The sequence below is a fragment of the Lepisma saccharinum genome, chromosome 27, assembly GCF_977018435.1.
Source record: "Lepisma saccharinum chromosome 27, izLepSacc3.1, whole genome shotgun sequence".
NCBI classification, from domain to species: domain Eukaryota; kingdom Metazoa; phylum Arthropoda; class Insecta; order Zygentoma; family Lepismatidae; genus Lepisma; species Lepisma saccharinum.
The window spans coordinates 34,608,275-34,624,351 of NC_139255.1; the positions used below are offsets into that span (position 1 = coordinate 34,608,275).

Consider the following 16,077-nt stretch of genomic DNA (forward strand, 5'->3'; position numbering starts at 1 on the left):
TAAAACTCATGCCTATTTCATCATTGGGGATGTAGTTACGTGCAGAATGTTCAAAATTGCATCTTTTTTTTCACATTTCGCGATTTCGCGCATTGCGAAAATTCAATGCCCCTAATTATAAGTAAGAACTTGATAACATCTTATTGTAACAGTGTGTTTCAACGGCCTTCTTAACCCCCTTCCTCCGCCACCTACTCGTGCATGTTCAAAGTCACAGATACATACCAATCTAGTATTTCTTATATATGAACTCTAGCAGTATAGTGCTGGTAAATAGTATACACCCTCACAACTGAGATGAGGTCGAGAAAAAGGTCAACGTCCCTTGTGGGGTTTGAACCCACGACCTTTGGATTAACAGTCCAACGCGCTTACCACTGCGCCAAAGGAACACCCGTACGACATGTAGTAAAGAGAGAAAGTTATTCTAATGTGATAACCAAGATTTGCCTGGTCTCGTAGCGAGAAATGTTCAGTTTTTCCATAGGCGATCCCCCGGATGGTGTAAGGGTGCCGAAGCCAAGACGCACGTATTTAGAAATTTATTTCGGGGTGTCCGAACCAAGTGTCTCAGAAATAATAATATAAACGTTTAAATTAAAATAATTATATTAAAATTATATTAAATTAAAATAATAATAATTAATAAATATTAAATTACTATTGTATTGCTGTTACTACATTAATAGGTAAAAAACGCTGTAAGAAGAGAGATGTAAAAACATGTATTCATTATCAAACGTAGGGGTGTAAGAGGTGCTCCTTCCATGTAGTACACCCTGGACTGAAGACTAACGAGGCACTGGCGACTGGCCCCATGGCCAGTATAATTCTGTGTCATCCTGTGTTTTGTCCTTACTTGTGGTGAGTGCTCCTTTACAGCCTCAGCTTTTAACCAAGGTAAGGAAATTTTAGTTTTCAGACACGCTTTTATTTTTGTTATGATAAGGGGCTGGACCCCGTATAGTGTGACGGGTGCAAAATAGCCTCAGGGCTGACGCACCCAAAAAATAATAATTCAAATTATCAAGCGTATAATGAAGATCGCTAAAAATCTTGCTCTGGCAAGAAAATCAGTTATAAATAGATAAAGAATTGAATATTCATTAAACCTACTTTACAATGTGTGTTGTTCCTATTCTTGAATATGGCTCCTGTATTTGGTCATTGGCATGTGAAAGCAATTTAAAGAAAACAAACAAAGTATTAAGTTTCTTCGCCAGAATAGTCAAACACAGATGCCCAGCCCTTGCGAACTTCTCCAAACAAGAAATTCTATCCACTCTACAAATTCATGACCTTTCTCTTCGCCGTCAACTCTCAGATTTAACCCTACTCTACAGAATCATTAATGGACAACTTTTCACCAGCGAACTCTTGCCACTTCTTAATATCAGAATCCCACGTCCCAACAGTAAATGCAACAACTTCTTTTACATTAAATCTTCAAGGCTATCTTTAGAACAAAGATCACTTCTCTACAGGCTACAAACCATTTACAACTCATTAAATGACGCTCCGGGTTTCCATTTATCAAAGCAGACTTACAGAGCGGCGTGCATAAAGCAGCTGAAGAGTAAATAATATTATTTTTGCCCTAGTTGTTATTATTCTTGTTATATATGTATATGTGTGTGTATGTGTCCATCTTATTATTTTGTTTATTTCTTTTCCGGTTGATATCCTGATGTAAAATGGATTTTTCTGTATTCAGGACTTTTCAAATAAATAAATAAATAAAAATAAATAACAAGAAATAATGTTAGATCCTGTTAACGAAAATTAAAGTTTGATTCATCTCCATCGTACTGTCATTCCAAGTTCAGCAGAAGTAAACAAACCTCGATTATGCATAAAATGCTAAACAAGTATATTTTCATTGTTTCTTTAATGTCAGAACTTGGTAAGCCTTTCGGGAGGTGGTGGGGGGGGGGGTGTTCGGACCCTTGGACAATGTAAAATAATTATGTTGTTATGCAACAATGGAGACATTGTACAACCTTAGCTTTTGTTTAGACACACACATCAAACTAATGTTAGCTAAATAAAGGAATTATAAAAACTAAATATTTACTGCCTTGAAATAAGTTGAAATTAATAACCCTCGATTAGATAACAAATGTTAAACAATGCACACTTTCATTATTTTTTGTACCTCCTTGACCTCCCTCCCCAAATACGTCCTTGGCCTAATCAAGAGGGGCCGGGGGACCCAATCCCCCAATTATCCGGTCGCCCCCACTCGGCAAGGGGCCTAACATACTGAACACAATGGCTCGTTTTTCTTTCAACTTTGAACCTTATACAATTGTCTCTCGCTTTGTTCAAATTAGTATTATATAGGCCTACCGATAAATTAATTGATTGATTTAGTTTATTTTACTTCGCGTTTTGTGCCTCTTGGGAATGAGTGATGAAATTGATGAATAGACATTCACAAACAACTAAAGCCCGCGGGATTCGAACCCGGGACCCTTGGCGTCGCTAACCACTCGGCCACAGGGCCAGGCTATATACCGATAAATGTATTGCAAAACAGCAATAATTCCAGTAACAGGTAAATTTTTAAAATCATTAAGGAGCATGTTTAAGAGAGTTAATGCAAATATCTTGTATTTTCAATGTACACATCCTACACGTTATCAACGGTGACTTGTCCATTCATCATTTAACAAAACAATTTTTCAATTTTCCTTAAACAGACTCAAAATTTATGGTCGTTTTGGTTCGAAATTTAACCTTACACCCCTCAAACACGAACTTGCATACTGCCGGTGCAAAATTCTGAATAAATCCAGAAAAACTTACCGTCCCTTGTGGGGGTTGTTACGAAGGGATTCATTCAATAGCGACCTGTTTTGAGTTCCACGGCAGACAGTAACCAAATGAAAAATCCTGGAAAATGAATAACAGCGTAGAATTATACAGGGTGAGCATGAAGTCTTTCAAAGTTTTCAAGCATTTATTTCACGAAAATCAGGGAAAATCTTTATGTTCACCCTGTATATTTCACACATGACATTTCATTCCAGTCATGATAATTTCTATCAGGACTGATAGATACAATAAGTAAGAATGGTACACGGTCGTCGTAAGAACTTGATAACTTCTAATTGTAATAGTGTGTGTCGAGGTCCCCCTCCCCTGTCACTTTCTTGTGCATGTCCAAATTCACAGAATGGTTTTTTAAGCATAGGAGCATGAACATTCTAGTATTTCTTATCTATGAACTTCAACAGTATAGTGCTGGTTATTAGTAGGGAACGGAACTTTATGTGCTAAAAAACTCAGAAATATTTATTTTTTATGTGTCATAAATGTTGAAAATATGTGATAAAAACAGGAAAATATGTGACAAAAATAAAAACATTTGGTAACAAAAACAAACTATAACATGCATTTTAAACACCTGAAATTAGTTTCTAAATGATTACCTCTTAGCGAGCTATTTTTTGGAAGAGTTGCAGTGGATCACCATAGTTCTTTCCAAATTCTCCATTGTAAATCTGTGACGATTATCTCTAAAAAGCATCTTATATTGTGAGAAAGATGGCTCCACGTCACAAGAAACAATTCTTGCATATTTGAATCACGAAATGTCACTAACGCTGAAGTTTTCCAAAGCTTCCTCTTCCTCTACTTCACCTCCTTCCAAAACACATGCAATTTGGCACAATGTTTGAAAACCTTGGTTTTTCCCCAAAAATTCTGTACATTTAGACATTTAGATCCAGTGAGTTCTTTCAGTTTCGTTTCTACTATACGGACTTCACCAATGGAAGCTGCCAAAGTGTTCGCGGACGATTCAAGCTTTCATATGGAATTAGAGAGAATGGACAGGTTTGTTGAGATGTATGCCAATTCGACTTTTAAGGAGGGCTCCATCAACAGTTCTTGCAGAATTCTTCTTTATCGAGATCATTTACAACAGATACAATTTTTTTCAAAGTTCTGGGCATAACATCTGCATCGCGTAACTACAGGTGTAGGGGGAAGGGGAACCTCAGGACATTTTTGTTTAAAAATGTCTATTATTCTAGGCGACTTGATAAAAACTTTCTTCCCATTTGAAACCAGTTTATCGACATTGGGATAAAGAGCTCTTATCTTTTCACATATTCTATGCAACGCATGCGCCACACATGTAACGTGCACCATTTTGGGGTAGCTAACGGCAAGACCACTGCATGTAAGCTGCAGCATCTGTCAAGAGAAGAACATTGTCAAATTTTATGTCTTCTGGCCACAATAGCTGCATTGCTTCATTAAAAAGCCTTGCTATCGTTACGTGTAGCCAGTCCCAGCTACTTACAGCTATTTTCTCCCGATAGGATCGTAGGCGAGGTGCCAGAAGTCTGCCAGCGAGCGTTTTCAAAGACAAAACAAACCTATCACTCTCGATATGAAAGAGGTGCGGAGAATAAACATTTTTCCTTGGAGGATTTTGAGGTAGATGAAGTCAACGAGCGATTTTATGTATTTAAAATGAAAATTCGCAAAATATGTATTTACATACGGAAAACTGGAAAATATGTGTTTTTATGTAAAATAAAATTTGCTGTGTTGACATATAAGGCTATGATAACAATTTTGGCAAAAATGAGGGTCTCTATCTTATCGCAGAAAAAACATTTATTTACCTAAAGTTCCTGCCATCACAAGTGAGATGAGCTCGAGAAAAAGGACACCGTCCCTTGCGGGAATCGAATCCACGACCTTTGGATTAACAGTCCAACGCGCTTACCACCGTGCCAAAGGGACACCCGTACGACATGTAGTAAAGAGGGGAAGTTATTCTAGTGTGACAACGAAGATTTGCATGCTCTGGTAGCGAGAAATTTTCAGTTTTTGCAGAGCGGATTCCCCCGGATAGAGTAAAGGCTAATTCACATGTACGGTGTCGTGCCCATGCCGTGGACAATGAAGTTTCTTTTCAGACTGTGACATTGAAAATGCATGAGTTGTCGATTTCAATTCTCACATGACGTGCTGTGGATAAATACCTAACCAATCAACTACTTATTTTTAGCCCGGTACCGCATGTTGTGCCATATCTGGGACATACCGTTTTTTCCGTTCTAGGGTTTTCACCTTTTACCTCTCTTCAACTACATGTGCATGAGGCTGTTCGTTATGAATGTGTTACTCGGTCCGCAGGAACTGGTGCCACCTTGTGGCTAATTTCTGAATTACAGCGCGCCAAATGTTCTCTTGTGCTCTTCGTGTGGACGTGAAGTTGATGGACAAAAATAAGAGATTTTTTTTTCAGTGATTATTTATTTCTGACCAATAAGAACTATATACATTTTGTTCCTGAACATTCTTGTTCGATTTACAATTGTTTTATACAATTATTTGTTACGCATAGTGTGAGAACTTGGTTTTCTGTGTTTGTGCCACATGTGGCACATTGTGCAATAGAGGTCATGGATCCAAATTCCTTTTATGGGTGAAAGAATCTCCCTAGAACATTTTCAAATGAGTGGCAACTGCCGAGTAGCAGTGAAGATTCTGACTTGTCTTGCTCTGATGATGATCCTGAATGTAAGTATAATTTTATTTATTTTGTATATTGTTGTATAATCATGATAAAAGTAATAGAAATACCACAATGAAAACCATTGCAATCACAAAACGATAAATTGTCATCAAATATAAATGATTAAGTATGCAGTTGTCCTTCCTAGGTTTAGAGAAATGATGAAATTCATCATATTATGATAATGATATGATATCATATTATCACTGATAATTATATCAAATTTGTAAAGCATGGTGGAATTTATTATTTGCAGGTTATACAAATAATAATAATAATAATAATTCCACTCAGGTAAAACAGCGATAGCAAAAAATCAGGCGAGGCTAGGCTGACTCGGTAGCTCAGTGGTTAGAGTAATGGCACGGTATGCCAGAGACCCGGGTTCGAGTTCTGGTCGAGCCTGCATTTTTCGCTGAAAATTTCTATGTAGGACATCTCCTGTGCGTGCCTATCTAAAATAATTTCATATTGATTGAAATTACATTGCTTTCAAATTTGTTGCATGTTTAGAAAATATAAATCCTAATTACTCGTATTCTTTATTCCAGATGTACCTGAAAATGATGACTGTACTAGCAGTGATGATGATTCACAAAGTATGGAAGATGTTGAAAGAAAGTCATCCAATGAAGAACCAGCTGCAGGATCTTCCTCCGAGGGTTGTCAACAATCTACAAGTGCTGTAGATGGAAGATGCATAATATGGAAGCACAATTACCTCCAACATTCGGCTAGTGACACATTATTTTCAGGTGTTACAGATTTGCCCCAGTGTGTTTCTGCTCTCAAAAGTCCATTTGATTTATTTTCCTTTTACTTCACACCTGAACTGATAGAACTGATTGTGGAACAAACACGACTCTATTCAGCACAGAAAAGTCCTCAGAAACCAATTGATCTGACAAAAGATGATATGGAAAAGTTTTTAGGTTCTCTTTTGTGGATGTCTATCATCAAACTGCCTAGATCAAGACTATATTGGAACAGCAGTTTCTTCATACCCCAAATTGCCTCCCTGATGCCACTGAACCAATGGGAAGAATTAAAACAGTTCTTACATTTCAATGATAATTCCACTCAGGTATCTCGGGATCAACCTGGATATGATAAGCAACATAAAATAAGACCACTCTTAGAAAACATAAAAGTTCAATGCCTGAAAGTTCCAATGGAAGAGAATCTGTCTGTAGACGAACAAATATGTGCTTTCAAAGGACGGGGCTCACTAAAACAGTATAATCCCAAAAAGCCTCATCGCTGGGGTTATAAATTGCATGTTATTTCAGGAGTCAGTGGACTTCCATACAATTTTGAACTTTATAGTGGAAAAGCAACTGACACACTTCCTAATGAAATTGACTGTGGTGCATCAGGAAATGTGGTAATTAGATTGACTCAACCAGTCCCAAGGCATGCTAACCATAAGGTATATTTTGACAATTATTTCAACCGCCCTAAATTGTAATGTTACCTTTCAGGTGAGGGAATTTTCAGCATTGGCACAGTCGGAATAAATCGAGTTCCTGGATGTAATTTAGTAAGTGAAAAAGATTTGAAAAAGAAAGGACGGGGTTCATATGATGAAGTTACAGCCACAATAGATGGGACAGAAATATCATGTGTCCGTTGGTTTGAAAACAAGACTGTGAACTTGATGTCAACATTTGTGGGAAGTCAACCTGCAGGAAAGGCTAAGAGATGGTTTTCCTCAGAGAAAACATTCAAAGATGTTGACTGCCCAAGTGTAGTTTTGGCTTACAATAAGCACATGGGAGGAGTGGATTTACTAGACTCACTTCTGTCACTGTATAGAATACAACTTCTTTCGAAAAAAATGGTATTTCAGGCTATTTACTCACATGCTGGACTTCACAGTTGTCTCTGCATGGATTTTGTATCGTAGAACTAAGATAGAGCAAGGAATGTCTCCACGTGAAGTACTAAACCTCTTCCAGTTCAAAGCAGAAGTTGCGGAGTGCCTTGCTTTATGCAAAAAGTCGAATATTCGAAAAAAATCTGGTCGTCAGAGTAGAGAAGTTGAACAAGAACTGGAAGCTAAGAGACATAAGGGCCCAAGAGCAGCAGTCCCTGTCTCTGATGTTAGGTTGGATGCGACGAGCCATTGGCCTGAAGTTGCTGATGATCGCCAGAGATGTAAGAAACCTAAGTGCAGTGGCAAGTCCTTCATAAAATGTTCTAAATGTTCTGTTCATCTGTGTCTCAAGAAAACAAATAATTGTTTTGTAGAATTTCACACAATGTGACATAAAATAATACAGTATGGTTTGTTAAATATTTACTTCAATATTCACTATAATTAATTCCTTGAGCTTCACATGTGCATATTGTATCATATTTGGAACATATTGTAAGTGACTTGAAAAATGTTTTAAGTGTTCAGTTCAATTTTATCAAAAAAATTATTTGAAAAATTACTTTGCACAATCCCATAGAAACTAATAATGCATGAAATTTGCCCATTTTTACCATTAATGCAAAGGTGCACAACGTGCCATATCTGGCACATACTGGTATCTCAAATTCAAATAGTGGTAGATGATTTTGGTTAACATTCTTTCCATATGTACAACCAATTGACAATAAAAACCAAAAATAAATATTTTTTTAGTTTCATTTTCTTAATTCATGCAATGGAGGGCAGAGGCTTCAATATATCAGCCTCTGCAATGGCACAAACTTTCAGCACAATCCTGACAAGGTCCAATAAATATATCATGTCAAACTTTAAAGGGCTATTCTGAATAAATGAAAAATCAGACATAGAACATTTACATTTTCAGTGGACGATATGCATGACTGGCCATAGTTAGGACCTGGATTTGAATTCCATTGGGATCTCAATTTCCTCAAAGTGCAGCATTGTTGCTCTTAGATCAAAGCCACAGACTGGAAGGTAGGACATGGGGAGTTGGGAGCCTTTGGAAAATGAGTATCAGGCTAAAGTCCAGTCATGGTAATTTGCATAACTTACTATAAGGGACTGGGAAAGAATAGGTTACAGGATTCTTGTTGGGAAACCTGATGGTAAGAGACCTGTAGGGAAATGAAGGGATAACGTTGAGATGGGCTTAAAGGCAATCGATAAGGATGGAAAATATTGTATTGATCTTGGCCAGGATAGGGAAAAATGTAAGTCTTGTGTTGCTGCAGCCATAAACCCTCGGGTTTAAGAATGCTAGAGAGTTCGTTACTGTAAGGTACTGATAACACAAGTATGCGACCAATTTGCTTTAGCGAAAGTAATTACATTTTCAGAAAGCTTACCATCAGTGATGACAGAAATGACATTTCGTTCCTTTTCATCACGTCAGGATTTTTTTTTAACGTTTTTTTCAATTTCTAACGAAACCTCCTTTTTGCTAGTATAAGACAATTAATTAGGATATATCTACTTAAGTAATTTTCAGTTTTGCAGTAAATTTCAATTTTGTTTTAAGAAACTTGGCATCCAACAATGGCCTGATATTGACTTCCAATAATGCCCTGATATTGGCTTCGAACAATGCCCGAGTATTGCTGATAATACAATGTCTACCTATTGTTTCAAAATGCACGGGAAGAAAATACTCATTTCTTCACTGGCGTTTGTTAGTTTCATTTGGGAAATACTGCTCACTTGTTGAACTGTTTTTCTGTCTTGGATTTAACTGCTTTCAGGTGGTCTATATGTGTTTGTGTGTGAGCTTATCGAGGAAACCTAGTTTTGAGATTGTAGTGTGAAGTGGTGTTGAGAAATGTCTCACCGGGCGTGTAGAAATCATCCCGATAGTTTCTGTTGCACTTGTGGAAGTTATATGTTGCCAACACAGAGGAGAAATATTACTTCTTTCTACAAAAAGGCCTACTTGGCATATTTTGGTGTTCGTCTAGGCGATCAAGACAAAGCCTGAGCACCTCATTACATGTGTAGTACGTGTTCAGTGAACATGAATCAGTGGGTGAAAGCAGGAAAACGTGCTTCACTGCAGTTTGGTTGTCCAATGGTGTGGTTGGAACCTCGAGATCACACAAGTGATTGTTACTTCTGTTTATGTAACGTGCAAGGCATAAACAAGAAGAACAAGAAATCCGTGAAAAATCCCAATCTTAGATCAGCCATCCACCCCATTCCACACAGTGATGAACTGCCAATCCCTGCACCTACGAAGCTGGAGGATAACAGTGGTGAATCAGAAGAGACCTCTGAACACGAACATGATCCTTCATCCTTCAAGTGGAGCTTCTTCTCCTCGTCTGTTCACACAAGGTGATTTAAACAATTTAGTTAGAGACCTGTATTTACCCAAAATTAGTACTGAACTTCTTGGATCGCGACTCAAAGAAAATAATTTTCTTGCTCCGGGAACTACGTTTGCTTGGTACAAACATAGGGAAAATGAACTTGTACATTTTTTTCAAAGGTGGATAAACTGGTGTACTGCAATAACGTGGTAGGTTTGATTGAAGCCCTTGGAGTCTAGTATAATGCTGCTGATTGGAGGTTATTTGTTGGCAGTTCGGTGAGGAACATGAAAGCAGTACTGCTTCATAACGGCAACTTGCTGCCCTCAATACCTCCAGGATATTCAGTAGTTTCGAAGAGGTTCATGTTGGAAAAGATAAAGTACAACGAGCATAACTGGATTGTTTGCTCTGATTTAAAAGTGTTAACAATTGTTCTTGGTGAACAAACTGGTTTTACTAAGTATCCCTGCTTTATGTGTTTCTGGGAAAGCAGAGCACAAAATGAACACTGGACGAGAAGACACTGGCCAAAACGTACTGATCTTATACCAGGACAGAAAAATGTGAGTGAATCCTTCATTCCTAGAGATAAAGCTGCCCTTCCTCCACTCCATATTAAGTTAGGCATCATGAAGCAATTCATAACATGTCTAAGCCAGGAAAGCAATGTCTTTCAATATCTGTGGTCAAAGTTTCAAAATAAATCTGAAGCCAAAATTCAGGCAGGTGTATTTGATGGCCCACATATACGCATTCTTATGAAATACCAACATTTCCCTAGCTGCATGAATTAAGTGGAAAAATCAGCGTGGATTTCATTCAAAAGTGTATGTGAAAACTTTCTGGGCAACAAGAAATCAGAAAACTACGAACAGATTGTTGACGAAGTGAAATGCTACAAAACTTGAAATTGTTAGGGTGCAGAATGAGTGTTAAGTTGCATTTCTTGAATAGCCATATTGATTACTTCCCTGAGAATCTTGGTGCAAAAAGTGATGAGCAAGGTGAAAGATTCCACAAAGATATCAGAACCATGATAACAAGATATCAAGGGCGGTGGAATGAGGCCATGATGGCTGATTACTGCTGGTGCCTCAAGAGAGATACTTCTGTCAATTACAGTAGAAGCTCAGTGAAACGGCGCAAAATATCTTCTGTTTGATCTGTTAGGGTTCACTCACACTCTATGAACTTCTCTTTATGATGGTGCACTGACATAAATGAAAAAACTTGTACAAAATATTAATTCCTATGACTTGTTGTAATACAGTACTTCAGTTTCATTGAAAATACTCCAAACTTGATTAATGTACATTAATTTTAAAACTATATTACAAAAGAAAATGACGTAATAGGAGAAAAATGAAAGCAGATCTGAATTCAGCACACATAACTTTATGTAAATCAGTTCTTACTTGCAGTGAAGCAGATAAAAAGTTTCAAAATGCATACTTGTGTAATTGTTAGACACGGTTGTCTTTAGAGCTCGGTACCTTCAAATTGAAACAGTGTTTTCTTTAGCAAACAGCGCTGTTCTGGAGGGGAAATGCCTTGCTCTCCCACACCTCACCTTGCACACCCATGACTGCAGACATGTACTTGTCACTTTTAAAGTCTATGCTGCACATTGTAATATTTCCGCAGTCTAATGCTAGTAAACAGCATGCCATCACAAGTAACGGAGTGGAACTTGATCGTGTCTTCTTCCTTGTGAGTCGAGACAAGTCACCGTCCCTTGTGGGACTCGAACCCACGACTTTCGGACTAGAAGTCCTAAGCGCTTTTCCCTGCGCCAAAGGGACAGTAGTATGATATGATTTATTTGCATCCAAGGACTACAATTTTGTACAAGTAGGTACACATGTAGTATAGGACATGTCAAGTAATAAAGTTTGGTAATTTTAACATATGATACACGCATATATATTGGTGTATTCGTATTACTGGGTGAGTCTGTTAAAAGAGGCCCCTTGGAAAATGTGTTACTTGCATGTAGGCAACCCTGGTACACCGAAGAGAAGAGCGGAGTAGAGAACAGTTCAAGATATCGGTGCCAAGCAGTTTAGACAACTTGACAAAAACGTAAATGAATGAAACATCTCTTTTGTAAATACGACAGTACAGCGTGACAACAACCTACCTAGAAGAGGTGCTGGAAGTGTCCTCCGTTGACCTCGAGGCACGTGTGCAGACGATACTACATGTTATGAAAAGCACGGGCGAGGACATCCTGCGGGATGGCCTGGATAGCTGTGATAATGTTGCTCTAGAGTTCTTCGAGTGTGTGAGGGTTGTTGCTATAAACCTGTCCTTTTAGAGCTCCCCACAAGAAGAAATCCCAGGGTGATAAATCTGGAGAACGAGGTGGCCAAGTTTGGTTCATGCCAATGCTGATGACGCGATCAGGCGGGAACACTGACTCAATGCGCGTGATCGTTGTACATGCTGTATGCGCCGTGGCTCCATCCTGCTGAAAGTACGCATTCCTTCGCTCATCCTCAGTCAGTTGTTCAACAAACACGTTGATTATGTTACTGATGTAACGAGCCGAGTTCACAGTCTCGTGGAAGAACACGGCGATGATGCAGCGCGACGAAACGGCACACCAGACACAGAGTCTCTGAGCGTGCAGTGGAACATCCATGAACACGTGTGGATTGTCACCTGACCAGTGTCGCGTGTTCTGGGAGTTTATGTAGCCTGACAGATGGAACCAAGCTTCATCGCAAATTAACAAGTAACCATCCTGCAGCACCTCCGGAACAATATTGGAGAAAACCACTCACAAAACTGCACGCGAGTAAATTGTATATACTCAGGGTGTTAATGGATTTGTTGGTAAATTTTTATATACAGGGTGTTAATGGATTTGTTTGTCAAATTTTATATACAGGGTGTTCATGGATTTGTTGGTCAATTTTTATATACAGGGTGTTCAAGGATTTGTAACAAAAAAATTTTTGTCTCTGTGTAGAGCGAATTTTTCACGCTTACGAAATCCTTGGAGAAAAAGGGGGCGAGGTTGTGACAGTCAGGTTTACCGTCGACCTGCCTCATTATTATCATTATTATTATTATTATAATTCTAATCCATAACGGTAAAAAAGTTTAATCAAGATATTGAGTGTTTTTATTTGTATGTATGTATATTTGATCTGCCAAGCCAACGAGAGGAAGGAGAAAATCGCGAGTCTGACGGGCGAGCGCCAGAAAGGTCACGTTATGCGTCCAAAAGTTAGGAAATTCGACCTTAACGACAGCCATCCGAATATCTCGGATTCCAGCAGCTGGACTGATGTGAAAATTTTACCAGCGCAGCAACAGGTATGCAAGGACGGATGTGTGGAGATTCGTCGCAATCAAGCAAGAATTACGGATGCCAGATCGATTTCGTTACAATCGATCAGTTTATGGACACAGATTGCAGTTGAGCTGTGGGCGCCACGCTGACGGCGGCTTAATCCGAACGTTTCATACCAGAGGCACGGCCCTGTCCAGGCTGGGAGACAATGGAGCGAAGTGGAATGACCTCCCCGGAAGCGTCCCTTCAAAGACCGCCAAGCGTCCTTTTTCGAAATCCGGATAAAACGAAGGACTTGCCATTTCGAAGCACAGTTTACCGCGATTCTTGTATCGAGAGCACCTCCGTGCTACATCTCCGTATACTGTGGACTTAGCACAGTTTACCGCGATTCTTGTACCGAGAGCACCTCCGTGCTACATGTTCGTATACCGTGGACTTAGCACAGTTTACCGCGATTCTTGTAGCGAGAGCACCTCCGTGCTACCTCTCCGTATACCGTGGACTTAGTTTTGTTTCGCGAACATCAGTGTGTGATAGGCAGTAGGTCAATAGGAGTGTGCTTACCTCAATCGCCGGAGGAAGTCGAAGCGAGACTGTGTTTCCGTTATAATTTTACGCAGTTTATAGTTTTGTGAAACAAGGAACATCAAAAATCATGGCGGGCTAAGAGAAAAAGAGAGGAGATGGGTCACCCTCGGTTCGCCCCGATACCAGACGAGACACCACGACGAATGCCTACATCATACCGAAAACCCGAGCTACGCCGCCTGATGCCTACCAGCCGCCACCGAGAGAGAGAGAGAGAAAGAGAGATATCGAACGCTACCATGTCGACATCCCGGCGCTTGAGATCGTCCGATGGTGATGGAGAAGATGCCGACGACCCATGAACTACCGCCCAGATGCGACGTCCGAATCACGCCTGACCACGGAGATGCGCACCGACCCCGAGAGGAAGAGACGCCAAGGCCCTTGACCTTCTCCGAGCGACGCCGACGACCCATCATCACTGATCCACCGAGGAACCAGATGCATGAGCGCTCTTCGCCTTCTCGTCGTTGCGACCAAGGAAGAATAAGAAAACCTTTCGTGTGCATACTAAGTGATTTCAATCGCCCGCGAAGACACTAGGATGCGCCGTGGAACCAGAGAGGTGGTAACTTATTCATCTGTATGAATATCAACACGTACCGGCTCGATTGATATTTGGAGAATGCTCTAGAAATTCGTCGATGTTTTGAAAACGCCCACACAACTTGAAACTTCATACCAAACTCCCGTTGCGCTTAATATTTGTATTTAATTGTCTCAGGTCAATTTCACTCATTTCTTGTGTGTTTTTTTTAATGTTCTTAAATTCACTGTTGTTTGTATTGATTGAAGTGCGTACTGCTAGAGTAAAGCGCCACCCGCTTAATTGTTTAATCTATTTGAGGTTTGTTCAGCTTAGTATGTGTCAGCGCTGTGTCGCTGCTAGCTACGTCAGGTCGCGTATGTGATTATTTGTTAAAGTATTTGCCTGGTAATATTAATTGCTCGTCGCGGCGAAGTGTTGAAGTCCCGCCTGCTAGAGAGTATATGTTTGCGTCACTCAACGGAGGTTATTGTTATGTTTAGGATCACGAGAGGCCAAGTAAAAGGAAAAACGTCCGCCCACGTGAGCGCAATTGTTGATGAGACGCTTTTGTTTATTCTGGACAAATAATGTATTGTCACCGCACCGACCTATTTTTGAAAAGTTAACTTAAGTAAGGGCTGGCTAGTGAACTTAAGTAAGGGCTGGCTAGTGGTTTGAAGTAGCACTGGAGCAAATTCACAAATGACCAGATTAGACAAAAGTCAATGTAAAAGTAAATGCGAATGAAATAAGTAGGGCTCGTCGTCAAAAACCTGTGCATTTTATGTATCATTTTTGTTGACCCGCCCCGTGGATTGAATCTCTGAGTGAATGTGTGTGAGTGCAAGAGGGGGAAATGTACTAAATTGACTTTTTTTCTTGTTATGAATAGAATATACTTTTTATTTTTTATGTTAATTTGGGCAATATCATTTCATACGCATGTCGCTACCCGTGATTTTCAGGTATGCAGCTAGCCGCTTCCCGGCTACAGGTAAAGGTGTGGTAATTGAAAGTATATGTTTTTTTTTTTTTTATATGGCTAATCGCTATGCACTGTTGGTCACCGTCCCTATACACGAACTCAACCTGGACTGTTACGCACTTTCACTTGTCCGAGGGAGATTTTTGCCGCCTCTATCTAGGTAGTGGTAGCTTTTGTTTTCCCGGGCAAGGGAGGGCGTTTCACAGCAGAGGGACATCATTTTCAACATCTTCTGAAGTCAAGGTTAGTACACAATATGAACACTAACTAACTAACTAACTCTCTAGCCTTCTTAAACCCGAAGGTTCATGGCTGCAGCAACACAGGCCTTCCATCTGTCCCTATCTTGAGCAAGATCTATATACTCTTTTCCATCCCTACCGATTTCCCTTAGATCCATCTCAACGTTGTCCCTCCATCTTCGTCTTGGCCTTCTTACAGGTCTCTTACCATCAGGTTTCCCAACAAGAATCCTGTAAACTCCTCTTTCCTCTCCCATTCGTGCCACATGGCCTGCCCACCTAAGTCTTCTTGATTTAATTATTCTAATAATATCTGGACATGGATACAAATTATGTAGTTCTAAATTATGTAACCTTCTCCACTCACCTGTCTCCTCATCCCTTTTAGGTCCAAAGATTTTCCTAAGGATTTTATTTTCAAATACTCTCAATTTATGTTCCTCTTTCAATGTAAGGGACCAAGTTTCGCATCCATATAATACTACAGGCAAAATTACTGTTTTGTATATTTTAACTTTTAGTTCCTTTGATATTAAACGAGAAGACAAAAGTTTATGAAGAGAGAAGTAACATGCATTTCCTGAATTAAGCATACTTTTTATTTCCTCTTTAATATAATTTTCATTTGTTAATATTACTCCT

The 16,077-nt window shown here is 39.5% G+C and overlaps 2 non-coding genes across 2 annotated transcripts; both read right to left on the minus strand.

Moving 5' to 3' along the window:
* Positions 1–319: 319 nt before the first annotated feature.
* On the minus strand, positions 320–392 carry TRNAN-GUU (transfer RNA asparagine (anticodon GUU)). Its single transcript has one exon. It is a non-coding gene; the product is annotated as a tRNA-Asn (tRNA).
* A 4,296-nt stretch (positions 393–4,688) lies between these two features.
* Positions 4,689–4,761, minus strand: TRNAN-GUU (transfer RNA asparagine (anticodon GUU)). Its single transcript has one exon. It is a non-coding gene; the product is annotated as a tRNA-Asn (tRNA).
* Between the last annotated feature and the right edge of the window lie 11,316 nt (positions 4,762–16,077).